Here is an 18,746-nt window from a genome sequence, read left to right as displayed (position 1 = left end):
AAAGAACAGGGGGAGTGAAAACAGAGAAGGAAGGGAGGCGCCAGAGAGCACAGGCTATAAAAATACTCCATCCCTGCCCAGATGATTAAATGGGCCTTTGGGGATGGGAAGTGTCCCACAAGTAAATAAATACCAGGTCTCCTGCCCATGTAACAGGATAAGATGGAAAACACACTACATGATGAAACTGTATTTAAAAGATGCAAGTCAAAACAAATAAATTAACCTAGTATGTTATGAAACAATTAAAACAATATTCCCCTCCCCCAGGTTTAATGAGAGGTTTTTTAATTGACTTAAATCATTGGCATTTGCCTCAATTTAAATTGGCCTATAAGTTTCTTCAGTTCTACAATGCCAAAAGGTTAATGATGTTACTTATTTCTTCAATATCAATAAATCTACAAAGGTACTCATCAGGCAGTGTCGTAGAGTAAGAAGAGCACTGGACTTGCATTTAAGAAATCTGAATTCAAGGCTCAACTCAGACACTTATTATGTAATCATTAAAGAACAAATGACTTCAAGTCTCAATTTCTTTACCTTAAAATGGGGATAATACTAACATAGTGTGGTGGTGTGGGAATGAGTACTGAACTTGAGCTGAAGGACCTGGTTTTAGATTCCAGCTCTTCTATTTATTAGCTGTGTGATTTTGGAGAAATAACTTCAACTCCGTAGGCCCCAGTTTCTTCATTTGTAAAATGAAAGCCTTGGACTACATGAATTCAAAAGTCCCCTTCTGTTCTGTTGATTATTTCAAGTTCATCCTCTTTGCATGTAACTGTTTATTGTATTTTGAATTTTTTGAATTCGGGGACTGGCTTTGTTTTTTGTTTGTTTGTTTGTTTTGGCTTTTTTGTTTGTTTTTTTGTTTTTCTTCATATTTGCATTTGCCAGTGCCTGGTACATAGTAGACACTTAAATAATTAATGAATGTTGATTGACAATTCACATCTTTGTTGTGAGGGAATTAACCTCAAAATTTTATAGACATGTGAGTTATGTTACTATTTTCCTCATAAAAATTAGACAGGAATTAATTCTAACAGTCGTGGAATTCATGTGTTTACTGACTTTATTGTTCCTCTCTTCAGAGAAAGAATATCTTTTTTGAAGATGAATTATTCCGTTCTCCAGTCAGTACAAACACTAGTGTCTTTTAGGTATAAAATATTAAATCACATTTATAAGTACCATCTACTGCATTAGGTTTCTTGAGCTTCTCCCCACTGCCTCCCCTTCCCCTTATATCTGTTTGCATATATTTATAAATGTGTTGTTTCCCAGTTAAAATGTAAGCAGAGAATGGCTGATTACAAAGGAAAAAGACCAACTAACCCAAATCCAAAATGATGAGTGAAAATGGGAAGGCAACAAAAAATAATGTTTTATGGAAGACTGGATAAAGCAGGGAGATTGAAAGGAGTGGTGCTATCTAGAGAGACAAATTAATAAAATGGAAAGAACACTGATTTTTAACTAGAAGAACTTGTATCAGATTTCAAATACATATTTAATAGTCTGGTGACCATAAACATGTCAATTGAGACTTGATTTCTTAATCTGTAATATATATATATATTATATATATATATATAATTATATTTATATTTCCTACCTGACAAAAGTTACTTTGACATTCCCATGAATGAAGATGTTTAAGCAATCAGAGATACTTAACTAAGGTATTCCCACCTTAGGCAGGAGGTTGAATTAGATCAAAGTTTCTTAAACTCTGAGTTGCAACCCCACATGGGGTGACAAACTGAATGTGGGGATTGGGAGAAATTTGGCAACAATTAAAGTTATCAAATATTCTGCCAAGATATAGTACTTTAGATAAAAATAAACAGGCACATCTATCTCATTGGTATGCGAATTTATTTTTGTCTTTACTAAATGGTAAAATTTTATATATTACACACATATATGTATACATAAATACCAAAGAATTGTTTCAAAGTAAATTTCTTTGTGAGTTATCATTAGTAATGTTTGCTTTGTATACTTATTTTATATACCTTTTTTAAAAATTTTTTTTAATTTCTCAAGAGACAAGAGGTAATAAGTGGAAAAAGTTTAAGAAGCCTTAGACTCTCTACAATACCTTCTAACTCTAAAAAGCTAAGTTTTCATGATCTCTGCTGAGAAGTTTTAGGATCCAGAATCTGTTTACAAATAGAGTAATATCTCACTTATCAGAACACAGCCACAGACAAGAAAAAGAAAGAAAGAAAGAAAGAAAGAAAGAAAGAAAGAAAGAAAGAAAGAAAGAAAGAAAGAAAGAAAGAAAAGAAAAGAAAAGAAAGAATAATACTGAGTAGCCATACCAAATGTCACAAATTCTCTGAATTGAAGATTATTACTATATTCTCAGAAAAGGCCGGTGGGCTTTCACTCAGCTGTTTTCTCAGTCCACATCTGATTGTAGTAGTGAGGTCCTAGTGGAAGGAAAGCTCTGCTGTTCCAAGCACAGTGGTAGCAGCAAGTGGAAGACATAGTAAAGGAAAAGTAAAACCTATTAAGGACAAATGTAAAAATTTACTGCATATATTCTCATCAATACAACAATCCAAAACTATTTTGAAGGATTTATGATGAAAAATCTATCCATAGCCAGAGAAAGAACTGATGGTGTCTTAATAACAGATTGAAGCTTTTTCTTTTTTTTTTCTTGAGGGGTTTTTTAATCTATGCTTTTTTCCCCCCACACTTTGACTTTTATGGAAATGTTTTGTATTACTACACATGTATAACCTAGCTAGACTTAGCTAGACATCTCAATGAGGAGGTTTGGGAAGAAAGGAAAGAAGAGAATCTAGAACTCAAAGTTTTATAAACAAATGTTAAAAATTATTTTTAATAAGTAACTGAGGGGGAAAGAAAAAAGGAGGCAGGGCAGAATTCACAGTATGCTTTGGATTAATTCCTGCACCATGGAGTGATTTTACTTAGATAACTCATTGGGGTTGAAGATCTCAGTGAGATGGAAAGGCCACCCAGTATGAACGTCAGGAGTCTTGCATTTTGGTTCCAGCTCTGCCATTTACTATGTGGTCATGAGTAAGTGAGTCATCGTACCACTCTGAAGTTATTTCTTCATTTGTAAACTGGCTTCAAGCCAGCTCAGATCCCCTCTTTTCCAGGTCCTCCCTCCCTTGAATCGTAACTTCCTTTGGAAATTATCTTATATAAATGTCTTGTATACATACTGTTTCTTTCATTAAAATGTGTGCTTCTTGAAGACAGGGACTTAATTTTTGCTCTTGTGCTTAGCACAGTGCCTAGTACAAACTAAGTATTTAATAAATGTTTGTTCACTGAGTAAGTGAGGGTAATAACACCCAGTAATAACACAGGCACTGTTATTACCCTCACTACAATATTTTTAGAAAAATATTCTTTGACACTGGCACCCTTTGATCTGGTTTCTAAAGCAATGCCAGATTTACCATCCATACTAAAAAATGTGATACTATAAAAATGTAAGTTTTTGTTATTGCTGTTCATAAGCATAAATTCCAGAGGCTATGATGGGAAAGGGAAAATATTGTGATGTGGGTGTCAGTTTGATTTGAGTTCCAATTCTGCCTCAGAAACTTAAGAGTTATGTGGCTCCTAGGGAAGTCACTTAAAATGATTTCTATTTGAATATACAGTTTCCAAGGACTTCAATAATAAGCTATACTGAAGTTGTGTTGCCCAAGAAAAAAGGTAAACTCATGCTTTGGAGTCTACTGTTTACCAAAACAAGGATATGTGCAATCAGTTTTAGAGAACTTTCCATCCTGAATGGTGAATTTATCAAAGTTTGACCCTCACCTGAGAGAGCATAGATTATCTTGAAAGTCATTCACCAGACTAAAGGACATACTGAAAAGACCAGATAGTAAAAAAACATAAAGCGTTTTCCTTCTATCAATTCCATAAAGCAGGAAAAAAATCTAGAATTCAAAGCTTTAAAAATAAATGTTAAAATTTATTTTTAATTAATTGTAGGTATAGAATATGGAACTCAAAAGTTTTAAATATGAATGTTAAAAATTGTTTTTACATGAAACTTAGGAAAATTAAATACTAAATAAAAAAGAGGAGATAGCAGAATTCATACCATACTTAAGGATGATTCCTGGAGACTGGATTATCCCCATTTAAGAAATTAGGAAATTGAGGCTCAGAAAAGTAAAGGGATGACACTGTAGAAGAAAAAAATAGTGGATTTCACCCCCAAAAAATAACATTTAAGTTCCCACTTTGTCATTTCAATACTATATGGCTTTGCCTCAATTTCACCATGTAAAAATGAAGATATTAGGCTAGATGATGTGTAAAGTTTCTTCTAGTACAATTAGCACTGTGCTGTGGAGATAACAGACATTTAATATATATTTTTAATTTATACATTGGTTGATTATGATTTTTATATTCTGATTCTTTAACTAGTTCATGGCCATAAAATTAATTAGGTCAGAATTGAGATTCACCACCCAGTATCCTGTTACCAATTTCTGTACTTTCTCCAGGATACCACCTTTTCTCCAACAAGGGGACATTTATACAATGGCCCAGTACAGTGACTAACACATGTCACTTCAGAACACATTCCACCTGTAGTTTGAGAGTTGTCTGAAGTTCCAGAAAAAGTTTAGTGAGTGACCTATCTAGAATCACATAGCTAGTAATTGGAGATGAGGGATTTTAAACCCATCTTCCTAATTCAAAGTTCAGCATTCTTATTGCAGAAGCACATTGCTTTTCTGCCTTGCTAATAGTATTTATTTCCAAAATATTTGTTGAATTGTTTGTCCCTTCCACCTACCTCATAAGCATCATTACTGTAAGTGTTTTACCAGTAAAAACAGGTTGAGCAATGGCAGGGATGACCCAAGCTTACCCCTAACCCCACCAAGGTCAGCTACACAATCATTTCTGCTGGGAAAATATCTGAACTTTCTGTCTTCTTTACATTTGCAGGCCAAAGCCACAGTGTGCCTTTTAGTCTTCCAGACATAGTGAGGATAAAGAAAACTAGGACATTTATGGGAACCTCTGTCCTGCTTCAACTTACCACTCTTATCCTCTCCAACAGTTCTGTTGAAACCCTAAATAGATTTATAGGGAGATCAAGTTGACAGGCTGAATTAAAGGGCTCTGAAATTATTTCAGTTACTAAATGTAATAAGTATTTATTCAACATCTATGTCCAAGAAATCATGCTTTCTCTAAGAAAGTTATAATTTTTAGGGAAAAAAACTGGAGTGGGGGGGTACAAGGTATTGGGGGGGGGAATCCTGTGATTTCATTGATGTACAAAATTAGCAGCAGATATTCTTAGAAAATTATGTGGGGACATAATATGTTTTAAGAGGATCAGTGACTGGTCAAGGGACATATAGCCAGTTCAAATCAAGAAGATATTCAAATCCCATTTTGACACACACTGAACTGATTTGAATAAAAAAAGAATAATAATAATATGATAAATAAGAGCAAAAGAAGAGGAAAAGGGACTGGTCCTGTGATGAGAATTCCCCAATAAAGATATACTTTCCTTCCTAATGTAGATCAGTACCTTCTCCACCCCTCATATCTTAGAAAATTGCCTAGGGTACTAAGAAGTTGAATTTTTCAGATTCACAGACACTTTGGATCAGAAGCAGGCCTTGAACTTAGGTTTTCTCGACTTTAAGGCCAATTCCCTATCACGAAAGCACAAACAAAAAAAGATAGAAGGAAACAGTTCAGCAAAAATCTTTGCAGTAAATTTTTTTGATAAATTTCAAGATTAATAGAGAATTAATAGGAATATATAAGAACAGGAGCCATCCAAAAAACTCAAACACAGCAAAATTAAAATAGATCTAATTAAAAGTGATAAGAAATTATGTCTTAATAAAATATACTATAGACAATAATGTGATATCAATATTAAACATATCTGCACCAAATGGTATAGCATCCAAATTCTTTGAGACAAAGTTAAATGAATTGCAGGAGGAAACTATACTAGTGTGGGACCTCAACTTCCCCTTTTCAGAACTAGATAAATCTAAGCCAAAAAATGAACAGGAAAGAAGAGGAACAATATTTTAGAAGTTAAATATGACAGAAATTTAAAAGAAATTTTATATATATATATATATATATATATATAGAGAGAGAGAGAGAGAGAGAGAGAGAGAGAAGAGAGAGAGAGAGAGAGAGCAGCTAGATAGCTGTTTGGTAGATAGAGCACCAGCCCTGGAGTCAGGAGGACCTGAGTTCAAATGCAGTCTCAGGCATTTAGCACTTCCTGGTCACTTAACCCCAGTTGCCTTGTTTAAAAAATACACACACACACACACACACACACACACACACACACACACACACATATATATATATATATATATATATATATATATATATATTCTCATCAGAATATAATACTACAAAAAAAATTGACTATGCATTAGAGCATAAAAACCTATGCACCAAATGCAGAAAAGCAAAAATATTAAATACATTTTTCAGACAAAAATACAATAAAATTATATTCAGATTTAATAAAGACCTTTAAAGACCTTTGAAAATGTGAATTAAAAATTATTTGGAAAGTAAATATTCTATTCCCAAAGAATGAGTAGGCAAAAGAACAAATCATAGAAATAATCAATAATTTTATTAAGAGAATGAAACAATGAGACAATACACCAAAATTTATGGTGTACAGACAAAGCTGTACATAGGGGAAATGTTATCTTTCTAAATGCTTAAATCAACAAAATAAAGAAAGAGAATATCAAAAAATTGGGCATATCACTGGGGGAAAAACTTTAAAGAGAAGTGATGAAAAATCCTAAATTAAGTACCAAATTAGAAATCCTGAAAATCAAGTGACATATTAATAAAATTAAAAGTAAGAAGTGCATTGAACTATTAAAACTAGAAGCTGATTTTATGAAAAAGCCATTAAAATATACAAACCATAAGTTAATTTGATTTTTACAAAAAAGAAAGAAAACCAAATTACCATTATCAAAAATGAAAAAGAAAATTAAAGCAATTATTATGAACTATTTTGTCCAATTATATGCCAATAAATCTAGCATTCTAAGTGAAATGAATGAATATTTACAGACATATAAATTGGTCAGATTAACAAAGGCGAAAATAGAATACTCAAATAACTCCATGGGCAGCTAGATGATACAAAGATAAAGTGTCAGGCCTGGAATTAGGAAGACATTTTCCTGAGCTCAAATCTGGTCTCAGATACTTACTAGCTGTATGATCCTGAGCAAGTCACTCAATCTTGTTTTCTTCAGTTCCACATCTGCAAAATGAACTAGAGAAGGAAATAGTCAACTTATCTGAGAATTTTTCTGAGAAAACCCCAAATAAGGTCATGGGGAGTCAGATAAGATTGAAAGATAACTGAACAATAAAACAAACCCATCTTAGAAAAAGGAACAAGCCATCACCGAGCTCCCTAAGATAAAAATCACAAACTCTAAATGGATTCACAAGTAAATTATATCAAACATTTAAGGAACAATTGATTCTAATACTGATGTGGCTTATGAAAGCAGTTTCTAGTCGGCATCAAATGTTGGGGTTCAGTTATGTGAAGTATGTACAATGACCATTCCTTTTGGCAAAAAGTAGGTTTATTTAGAATTAGAGATTACAGACAAAATAAAAGATACAATACAATACAATAGATACCAGGAATAGTAAATATGAAAAAGAATTGGGAGAATATATTGTTACCAAGCATAGGGGTTTTTGACAATTAATGACAAAAAAGACAAGTTTCTTAGTGGAACTCAAATTTGCCAGGAGAAAGGGAACACTCTATGAGGTTGGAATATGCCCTTACCTGGCAAGTAAAATAGCAAAAGAGATTTGGTACCCTAAAAGCATTAGTTAACTATAAAAAGGAGAAAGACACCACAAGGCATGATGGGGGGTTGAGAGGAAAGCCACATGCCACTGGGAAGAAGTGAGGAGAAAGATACCATAAAGGTATAATCCCCAAGAGGGATTCACCAAAGATGGACAAAGCCATGGGCAGATTAATAGAAATTTAACTCAGGGGACTGACCAGACATAGCAACACAAAGCTACTAAAACTTCTACAGAGGGTGAGATTATAAAGTTAAACTGATCCCCAGAAGATGAGACTATAGGGTTAAACTGATCTCCATCAGGGTCTTTTCCTATTTGTCTCAGGGCAATACCTTCAGTCTTTTTCTGCCAACCACACCCAACTACTCAGGACCTCATTAACACTATATAAACTAGGCAGTGCAGTAGAGAGCAATGAATTGGAATCGGGAAGACTCATCTCTATAATTTCAAACCCAGCTTCAGATACTTATTAGCATGTAACTTAACTGTTTGCCTCAGTTCCTCATTTATAAAATGGACTGGAGAAGGAAATGGAAAACAATTCAGTACCTGACAAGAAAATTCCAAAATGGGATCGAGGAGAGTTGGATATGACTGAAACAACTGAATATCATGTAAACTTTTTTTTTTTTAAATTAGCAAAAGAATCCTACCAAATTCTTTTATAACACAAATATAGTGCTGATACCTTAAGCAGGAAGAGCAATAACAGAGAAAGAAAACTATCAGCAATTTCCCTAATGAATATTGATATAAAAATTAAATAAGAATAAGAGCCATACACAAATAAATAACAGCCATACACAAAAAATTCAAAAGATATGAATAAGCAGATGAAGAAAGATATACAAGCTATCAACAGAAGCATAAAAAGATGCTCCAAATAATACAGAATAATACAAATCATTACAACTCAGATTCTGCCTTTTACACCAAGGAGAAGAGGTAAAATATAGTAGTGAAAAAAAAAAAAAAAAAGCAAGACCTTTCTCTGATAATTCATTTCCCATCTCCTGAGAGGTGTATCCCCTGAGGGAAAACCACTAAAGGCAACTTCCATAAGTTCCAGTACAAGGCAACTTCTGCCTCCTACCAGCCTAATCTCCAAGTATGTGGGAAACCTCCAATACAAAGATCAACCTTCCCTTTGTCCAGTGACTTTATATCTCCCACTAACAGGAAGAAGAAAGTCAGTGAGGAGCGAGACTTCCATTTCCTGCTGATCAGTTTCCTATCTAATCTACAGGCCTCAGAGTTAAGAGTAGTATTAAAACAGAGCCTTCCATTTGATTATCTGCCTTCCTCTTATTTTGAGATTCATGTTATCAATCATTCAAAATCCTGGTAGCTGTTATCTACAGACCTCCAGATCACTCCCATACCTTCCACATTGAGTTCAGTACTTGATTCAAAATCTTTATCTTTCTCAATTCTTGCCCACATACTTAAGGCCTTCAAACTATGCATTGACTCTTCCACAAACACACTAACCAATCAGTTCCTCAACCTACTCGATGCCTAGGACCTACTTCTCCACCCCACTTCAGGCACACACACAAGGATAGTCATACCTTTGCTCTTGCCATCATTCACAAAAGTATCATTTCCATTGCCCATCAATTGGAGAATGATTAGGTAAATTGTGGTATATGAATGTTATGGAATATTATTGTTCTGTAAGAAATGACCAACAGGATGAATACAGAGAGGCTTGGAGAGACTTACATGAACTGATGCTGAGTGAAATGAGCAGAACCAGAAGATCATTATACACTTCAACATCAATACTGTATGAGGATGTATTTTGATAGAAGTGGATTTCATTAATTCAGTTTCAATTGATCAAGAATGGACAGAAGCAACTACACCCAAAGAAAGAACACTGGGAAATGAATGTAAACTGTTTGTACTTTTGTTTTTCTTCCCAGGTTATTTTTTACCTTCTGAATCCAATTCTTCCTGTGCAATAAGAGAACTGTTTGGTTCTGCACACATATATTGTATCTAGGATATATGGTGACATATTCAACATGTATAGGACTGCTTGCCATCTGGGAGAGGGGGTGAAGGGAGGGAGGGGAAAAATTGGAACAGAAGTGAGTGCAAGGGATAATGTAAAAAAAAATTTCCCAGGCAGAGGTTCTGTCAATAAAAAGTTATAATAATTTTTTTTAAAAGTTAAAAAAAAAAAAAGTATCACTTCCATGATCAAGAATTCCAAAATCTCTTAATTGATCAGATCCTATTGACTTTCCACTTTTCCTTCTGCTTTATTCTACCAAACTACTCATCTACACTATATCCTTCAATTCCTCCCCTCAGTTCTCTCTCTGGTCATCTTCCCTATACTTTCTCCTCTTTTTACCATCCTGATTTTTGGGGGAACCTGTTCACCTCAACATTGTTCTTTTCTCTGAGTCTCTAGCTCCCATATCTAAGCTTCAGCCTTGGATCACTTAAAAAATCCTCACTTGAGCTTTCTAGTGTCATCATTTTTTAAAATCTCTTCTGCTTTTTGTGGCTAATTCTCTAAATTGACTTCTACAATAGATAGTCTCATTTTTTTCTTTCACTCTCTTAACCCTCAGAATCTTCTAATTTTATCATTCTATCAAAACTGTTCTCTCAAAGTTACCAATCATCTTAGCTGCCAAATCTGATGTTTTTTTTCTCAATCCATTTTTCAACCTTTCTTCAGCCTTAGCACTACTGATCACTCTATTCTCTGTGATATTCATTTTTTTAAAGACATAATACTAGTGCACTCTTAAAAGACTTCATTATAGTATAAACATAAGATTTTTTATTATAGCTTTTTATTGACTAAACATATGCATAGGTAATTTTTCAACATTGACCCAGCAAAAACTTCTGTTCCAACTTTTCTCCTCCTTCCCTCCACCCCCTCCCCTAGATGGCAGGTAGTCCCATACATGTTAAATATTAAATATAAGTTTTATGTGCATTGGAAAACAACAAAATTTGTGTGAATTGCTTTATGCAATATTCTCTTTATTGTGGTGGCCCGGAACTATGCTCACAGTGCCTCTGAGGCTTTTTGTTATTTAGTTGTTTCAAGTCACGTCTGACTCTTTAACTCATTTAGGTTTTTCTTAGTAAATGTGCTAGAGTAGTTTGCTATTTCCATTTCCAGATCATTTACAGATGAGGAAACTGAGGCAAATAGCATGAAATGACTTGAGCAAGATTACACAATAAGTGTTTTAGTCCTCAAGAAGATGAATCTTTCTGACTGCAGGCCTGGGACTCTATCCACTAACATACCTTGTTGTCCCATATCTCTGAGGTATGACTGTACAAAGTCTTGGTTCTATGCAACTGCTCCTTTTCCCAGTCCTGGGGCCACATACACGATTCTTTTCTCTCACCTGATCCCTTTCTTTTTTTCTTTTTCTTTTTCTTTTTCTTTTTTTTTTTTTTTTGCTGATTTATTCATTTTATAAAGTATATGGTTGCCTTATTTCACTTATAAACTATTATCATTTGCACATTTGATTTCACTTTAAAATTATTAATTTACTTCTGTAAAAAAGCCTATGTATTAGGTAAATGGCAATAGCCTTATTTTTATAAATGAGGAAATAGTAGCAACATAAATTAGTAGTTTTGGAAAGCACACTAGAGGTAATCTAGTCTATTCCTTTGCTTGTATAGGTTAAACACAGACCTAGAAAGAAGGTAAAAACTTGAACAAGGTCAAAAATTGGTCATTGGCAAAGCTGGAATGAGAAACTCAATTTCTTGACTCATGTTTCAGTGCTTATTTTTACTTGATATAGCATATTCCATCTATCTAAATATGTCTCTCTTTGTCTATCCATCCTTCTTTCTATCTTTTGACCCATTTGTCTATCTATCTATCTATCTACCCTTCCATTTTTCCTTCCTTTTATCTATTCATGAATCTATTTAGCTCAGTTCTTGTAGTTTTATATACTTTTTTAAAAATATTTTTTATTGACAGAACCCATGCCAGGGTAATTTTTTACAGCATTATCCCTTGCACTCACTTCTGTTCTGATTTTTCCCCTCCCTACCTCCACCCTCTCCCCCAGATGGCAAGCAGTCCTATACATGTTAAATAGGTTACAGTATATCCTAGATACAATATATGTGTGCAGGACCGAACAGTTCTCTTGTTGCACAGGGAGAATTGGGTTCAGAAGGTATAAATAACTCAGGAAGAAAAACAAAAATGTAAGCAGTTTACATTTATTTCCCAGTGTTCTTTCTTCCTCATACAGTATCGCTGTTGAGGTATATAATGATCTCTTGGTTCTGCTCATTTGTGATACTCATTTTTAATAGGTTTTCTGAACAACACTCTTTCCTGGTTCTCCTTCTATCTATCAGTCTTCTCCATTCTTCTCAATCTCCTTTGATTAAATGCTTATCCAAATCATCAAATAATATGATAGGTGTCCCATAGATTTGTGAAATGAACCTTAGTTTCTTCTCTTTAAATACTACTTCACTTGGTGACTTCATAAGCTTCCATGGATTTAATTTCCATCTCTAAGATGATTAAGTGTACTTAACCTCTTTGCTAACCTCTAAATTCACATCTCTAACTGTACTTCAGGCATCTCCAACTAGATGTTCAGGAGACATCTTAAATTCAATATATCCAAAACATCATCTCTATCCCAAACTCTGGCCAATCTCCTAATTTTACTAATACTGTAGAAAGCAACACAGTCTCTCAGGCTTGCAACCTCAGTACCATCCTTGATTCTTCACTCTCATCACCACCTCCATATCCAATCTGTTGCCAAGGTCTGTTCATTTCACTTTTGCAGCATATATCAAATATATTTCTTCTAACACTGCCATCACTCTGGTATAGGGCCTCATTACCTCATGGTTAGATTATTGTAATAGTCTGCTGATGGGTCTCTCTGTATCATGTCCCTCCACTCCAGTGCATCCCCCATTCAGCCACTACAGTGATTTTCTGAAAGCTCAGGTCTGACTAGGTCATAATACTCAGTAAAAATACTCAGTAAACTTCAGGGGTTTCCTATCACTTTCAGGATATGGATTAATTTGTGTTTGACCTGTGGGAAGACCTTCTAAGACTTCAATGGCATGATCAGGTACAGGCAAACACACTGACTTGACTCCAACATAGGGATGTCATTTTGGTCCTCTTTTAGAATAAAAGACAACAATTAACCAACCAACCAACCATTTATCTTATTGTTGTGATACAGGACCACTTACTCCAGTGGCTACTGGAGGTCAGAGAATGCAACTACCTCTCAGTCTCATGTAGAGGGCCTCAGAAAGGGGGGGAACTCCGGTTAAGATATAAGACCCTTTAGCCCAAAGGGAACCTGCTAACAATGTCTAGTTTGGCTCCCCATCTCTCTTTGGTGCTCTCACCTTTCCTGAGAAGTCAGGGAGGGCGTGACCACCTGTGTTCTATTTGAAGCAAGGGATACTTACAGTAAAGAGAGGTATTTACATATCAATAGCTAGGTGCTTAGCACTTGCTCAGTGTGAGGTGATGATGAAATGGTTCGCTAGTTGACACATGCTTAGTATGCTGTAATGATGTCCTCATACTAAGGTATTTAAGGTCTGAGAGGACTTGAAATAAGGACTCCATCTTTGATCATCCTCATGGGTCTCTTTCCTTCTTCACTTTTCCACTAAGACCAAGACTGGTCCTGAGATCCTTCAGAGAGCTAGTCCAGATAGTATATTTTGGCACCCCAATCTGGGGTCTCTAGAAAGCACACTACATTTTGGCACCCAATGTGGGACATACAGAAGGACACTACATCTTATACAGTACAGATTTGGTACAGATTTGTTTATTTCTCCACACTATATTGTAAACTCCTTGAGGACTGTCTTTTGCCTCTTTGTTTCCTCAGTACTTAGCACTGGGACATAGTAAGTACTTAGTAAATGTTTACCATTAAAATGGACAAAGATGTCAAATCATAAAAATTATTGTTCTTGAAGTGATTGGATAGAAAGGCAGACTAATGTTCTATTGATGGAGCTATTAAATTGATTAAACCATTCTGGAAAGCCATTTGGAACTATGCCCCCAAAGTCACTAAACTATGTATACTCTTTGACCCTGAAATGAATTACTAGGTTTGTGTGCCAAAAAAAAAAAAAAAAAAAAAATGGGAAAAAACAAGCATGTATAAACAAATACATATATTTGTCACACACACACACACACACACACACATACACACACACACACACACACAGTATATATTATCAGGAATAACTGAAAATAAAATAAACGGCCTCTGTTTAAAAATTGCTAAACTAAGTATTCCAAGTGAATATAATTGGATAATAAGAAGTTATGAAAGAAATAGATTCAGAGAAATCTAAATTATATTAACTGATACAGGATGAATAAGTAGAGCCAGAAGTACAAGGAGAAAAAAAACCTTTGAAAACTTAAGAATTCTGATCAATGAAATGTATAATCACAACTCAGGAAGAGAGATGCTTCCTCCCACTTCTTGGTGGAGAGCTGATGGATTATAAATATAGAATAAGACATACTTTTCCAAGTAGGATAAATACACCTCAAATTTTGCCTGGCAAAATTTGTTAAAAGGGAAAACTTTTTGGAGAATAATGGAAAGGTAGGGAGGAGAACTAATAAAAAGACTAAAAACTACACAGTGAAAACAAGAGGAGCATTCAGAGGGTGACACAGCAAGTAGAGCAATAAAGGTACTATCATACTAAATTTAATATATATTGAATGTATGTAGTACATTCACAATTTCATACCAAGCTCTATTTTTCTGGTATCTTTTCATATAATTTTTCATATTTGTTGATGATGATCTCATTAATAATAATAAAACAAAAATAACATATCTTCTTTAGAAATTTAGTACTTTAATACCATCCTTGTAAATACTCTATTCATTCAGGCTATAATCTTTCTGCATTAATTCAGTCTATGATATTCTTGTTCCTATCTTTCCATAAGCCATGAATTATGGATCTGTCAGCCACTCAAGAGTTTCTTTTGTGATTTTCTCATAGTGCCAGGGCACTAGTGTAGCAAAAAGACAGTTCCTTTATAATACTCCCTCTTGATAAAATAATCTATCTCCAGGGGTGTTCTGAAACCAAATAGAACTGATTTACAAGAATCTCTTACATTATCAGTATAAGCATTAATACCTTGGAAATTGGCAAATGCTGCAAATCAGATTTTGATTGATTGTTTTGTTGATTATCTATCCTTAAGAAAGTGATGGATAAGATATTAATAATGCAAATTTCTGGCTCTCAGTCCCCCCTTGCCTGGCTCTTCTGAGTCTCTCTCTGAACCCTTCTGAGTCTGGCTAGCCTTGGCTCCAAGAGCTTGAGCTCCCGCCTCCAGTCCACTTATCTTCTCTGACTCTCATTAGCTGAATTTATCCCAGCTTAATTACATTATTAATCTTATAATTACATTATCATAGGTGTGAATCTTGTAGAACTATATTAACTATTAAGTACATGTACTGAACTAGAGAATTATTAAGCATCATGCTAAACTATATAACCATTGTCTTTATCAATTCCACTGACTTAACACCTTGTAAGAATCCTTGTTTCAAGTTCTGAGTTCTAGCTCATTACACAAATTAAAACTTGAAAATATGTCATGTATACAACCCTCTCTCAGAAAGCTGATTATTAAACATTTACTAGCACATCCCTGTCCATCTCTTTTTCCAGCGGCCAAAAACAAATAATCTCTAAGAAAATGTTGCATTTCCAGCATACCCATATGCATCTTTCCATTGACATTTAACTCATTTTCAATTTTGAGTCTTCTAAGATTGTGGTATTCTATGGTACATTGCCATATAGAATAGCACAGTGGAAAGAGCATTGGCTTAGTAGTCAAAAGACTGGGTTTGAATCCCACATCTTATGGATGCTATGAATACTACTTCTTCTTTTTTTAACACCTCTAACAACATGCATTAACCTCCTCATCTAAAAAAAGAAAAAGAAAGAAAGAAAAAAGAAGAGAGTTGGAATGGTTGCCTTTCTAATATATCTTTTAGCTTAAAATGTATGAAACTATGTTATAAGAATGGATTTTAATATAAATAAGCAACATGGGATTCTTGAAGGTAAGGGGCAACTTACAAGTAGAACCTGCTGTCCTCCTCCTAAGCAGTACACTTTGGAGAGAATGTTAGATATTAAATATGGAAAAGTTCTTTCATTTAGTCTCTATTATTGAATACAGGGGGTCATTACTAGGATCTCTAAATACTAACAGAGACAGGATTGTTGAGCCAACATTTTGCAGATTTCCCAGGACAGAGCATAGTTTTAGAACTAAAAGACACAAGTAAAAATTCCTAGAAAATTTAAGATATTCTGGTTTAAAGATCAACATTTATGTCATTTTATTGAAAATTAGTATTCCATTGTCACTGAGACTAGGTTGCAATTTTCTATATTATTAAAAGTCTACTAAATATATAGTCATATTATTTACTAATCAAATCATGCAACAATTGACTGATGAAATTGGAGATAATTAGCCTGGTCCAACTGGGCAGTTAAGTGGCACAGTATATAAGAGCATTGATTTCTGCAGTCAGGAGAACCTGAGTTTAAATACAGCCTCAGATGCTTTCTACATGTGTGGCCCTGAAGTCACTTAACCTTGTTTATCTCAGTTTCCTCATTTATAAAAATGAGCTAAAAAAGGAAATGCCAAACCACTTTGTCAAGAAAACCCTAAATGAGGTCACAGAGAGTAGAAACATGATAGTTGTCATTAGGTATTGCTAATGCTGTGATGAGAAAGGGGAATAAGATGAATCAGAAGCTAGAATTAGAAGAAGATTTAGGCACCATCAAACACAATCAATGAGTTAATTAGCATGACTTCCTGGAAAATTTCTAGATTTTTATTTATGTTTTTATATGTTTATATATGTTTTATATGTTTTAAAATTTATATCTTCTAGTGAACATATAAAAAAGAAACAATAATTACAAAGAATCACCAAACATAGTTTCATTTAGAAGAAGACATAGAAACTAATCAGGGGAAAGCTATAGTCAATTTCAACCAGTCAATCAATAAGCATTCATTAACACATTTTTTATATGCCAAGCACTACTGTAGGCATTGAGTATATAAAGAAAACTTGAAATTAGTCCCTGCTCTCAAAGGGCTTACATTCTAATAGAGAAAGCAATGTGTATATATAGAGGTATAGACAAGAGGTGGATAGATAGATAGATAGATAGATAGATAGATAGATAGATAGATAGATATAGATAGATGGATAGATAGACGAACAGGCATAATATAGATTAGATAATATTATACATGTATTATATATATGTTGTATAATGTGTGTATATATAAATGTATATACATATATTATATATGCATATTATAGATATATATATAGATATTGTGTATTATAGATTGGATATATTTCATATTATATAATCAAGTATAATACATTATATTTAATATTAGGTAACAGATATTTTTGTTGTTGTTCTTTGTTCTTGAAAAAGATCAAAATAACATTACTATGTTATAGTCAGGTTATACACAGTATCTTTCTGTGACTGATTAGACCAATATAAGCTCAGAATGCTCTGCCACAGGTTAGACACAAATAGTCAACAGTTAACATTTGGGATAGTTTCTCTAACTTTGCACATCTCATGTTTCTTTTGAACTAATTCAATTCTGCTTTGCTCATAGAGCACAACACCTTCACTGATAGAGCACACCATGCTAGGCAATCCTGTGTCAGCATCTCCCATGTCATACAATTAATTCTAAAGTTCTTAAGAGAGACCTTGATAGTGTCCTTATTTTGCTTTTTCTAACCATTTTGTAAGTGCTTGTCCTATGTGAGTTCTCCATAAAATAATCTTTTTGTGGGGCATATGTGCATTTGGCATTTGAACAATGTGGCCAACCAAATGGAATGGGAATTAGATATAATATAGATATTAAATAAAAGATAACTTTAGAGGAAATGTTATTAGCAACTTGGGAGATTGGGAAAGGCTTCATGAAAAAAAGTGATGCTTGAACTGAAGCCTGAAGGAACTCAGGGATTCTAAGAGGCAGAAGTGAAAAAAGATAGCACTTCAGGAATGAAAAAGAGCCAGTGGAATGGCAAAGACAGGAGAGATGGACTGTTGTCTGAGAGTGATAGTAAGAAGGCCAATATGGCAAGAAGGCCAGAGAATAAATGGAGAGGACTTATGTGTAAGAAAACTGGAAAGGTAGGAGGAGGACAGGTTGTAGAGAGATTTAAGCGTCAAATAGAGGAATTTATGCTTGATTCTGAAAGTAAGACAAAGCCACTAGAGTTTGTTGGTATTTGTATGGTTGAGGGTATAGGTGAGATAGAGTGAGGAAATAAGATGGTTAGACTTACAGCTATGTGAATGATGGATTTGATTGAGGAGAGATCTGAGAACAATGAAGAAGCTATTGCAACAAGCCAGATGAGAGGTAATGAAGTTCTAAATTAAGTAAGTGTCTGTGTGAATGGAAAAGAGAGCATCTGTGTAGGAGATGATGCAGAAATAAATAAGTAGGTCAGCTTTGACAATTAATTAAATATGTGGAGTGAGTAAAATAGGTGAATTGGTGATGATACCTAGATGGAACCCAAAAGGATGGTAGTGGCTTTGACAGTAATAGTGAAGTTTAGAAGATGGGTGAGCGTTGAGAGGAAATATGATTAGTACTGTTTTGGATAGCTTTAGTTTGAGATGCTTATGGGATACCCAAGTCAAACTGTTCAATAGGCAATTTGTGACATGAGAATAGAGTCCAGGGC

The sequence above is a fragment of the Antechinus flavipes genome, chromosome 2 (genome assembly GCF_016432865.1).
Source record: "Antechinus flavipes isolate AdamAnt ecotype Samford, QLD, Australia chromosome 2, AdamAnt_v2, whole genome shotgun sequence".
In the NCBI taxonomy this organism is placed as follows: domain Eukaryota; kingdom Metazoa; phylum Chordata; class Mammalia; order Dasyuromorphia; family Dasyuridae; genus Antechinus; species Antechinus flavipes.
Note: the sequence above shows the minus strand (reverse complement) of the source record.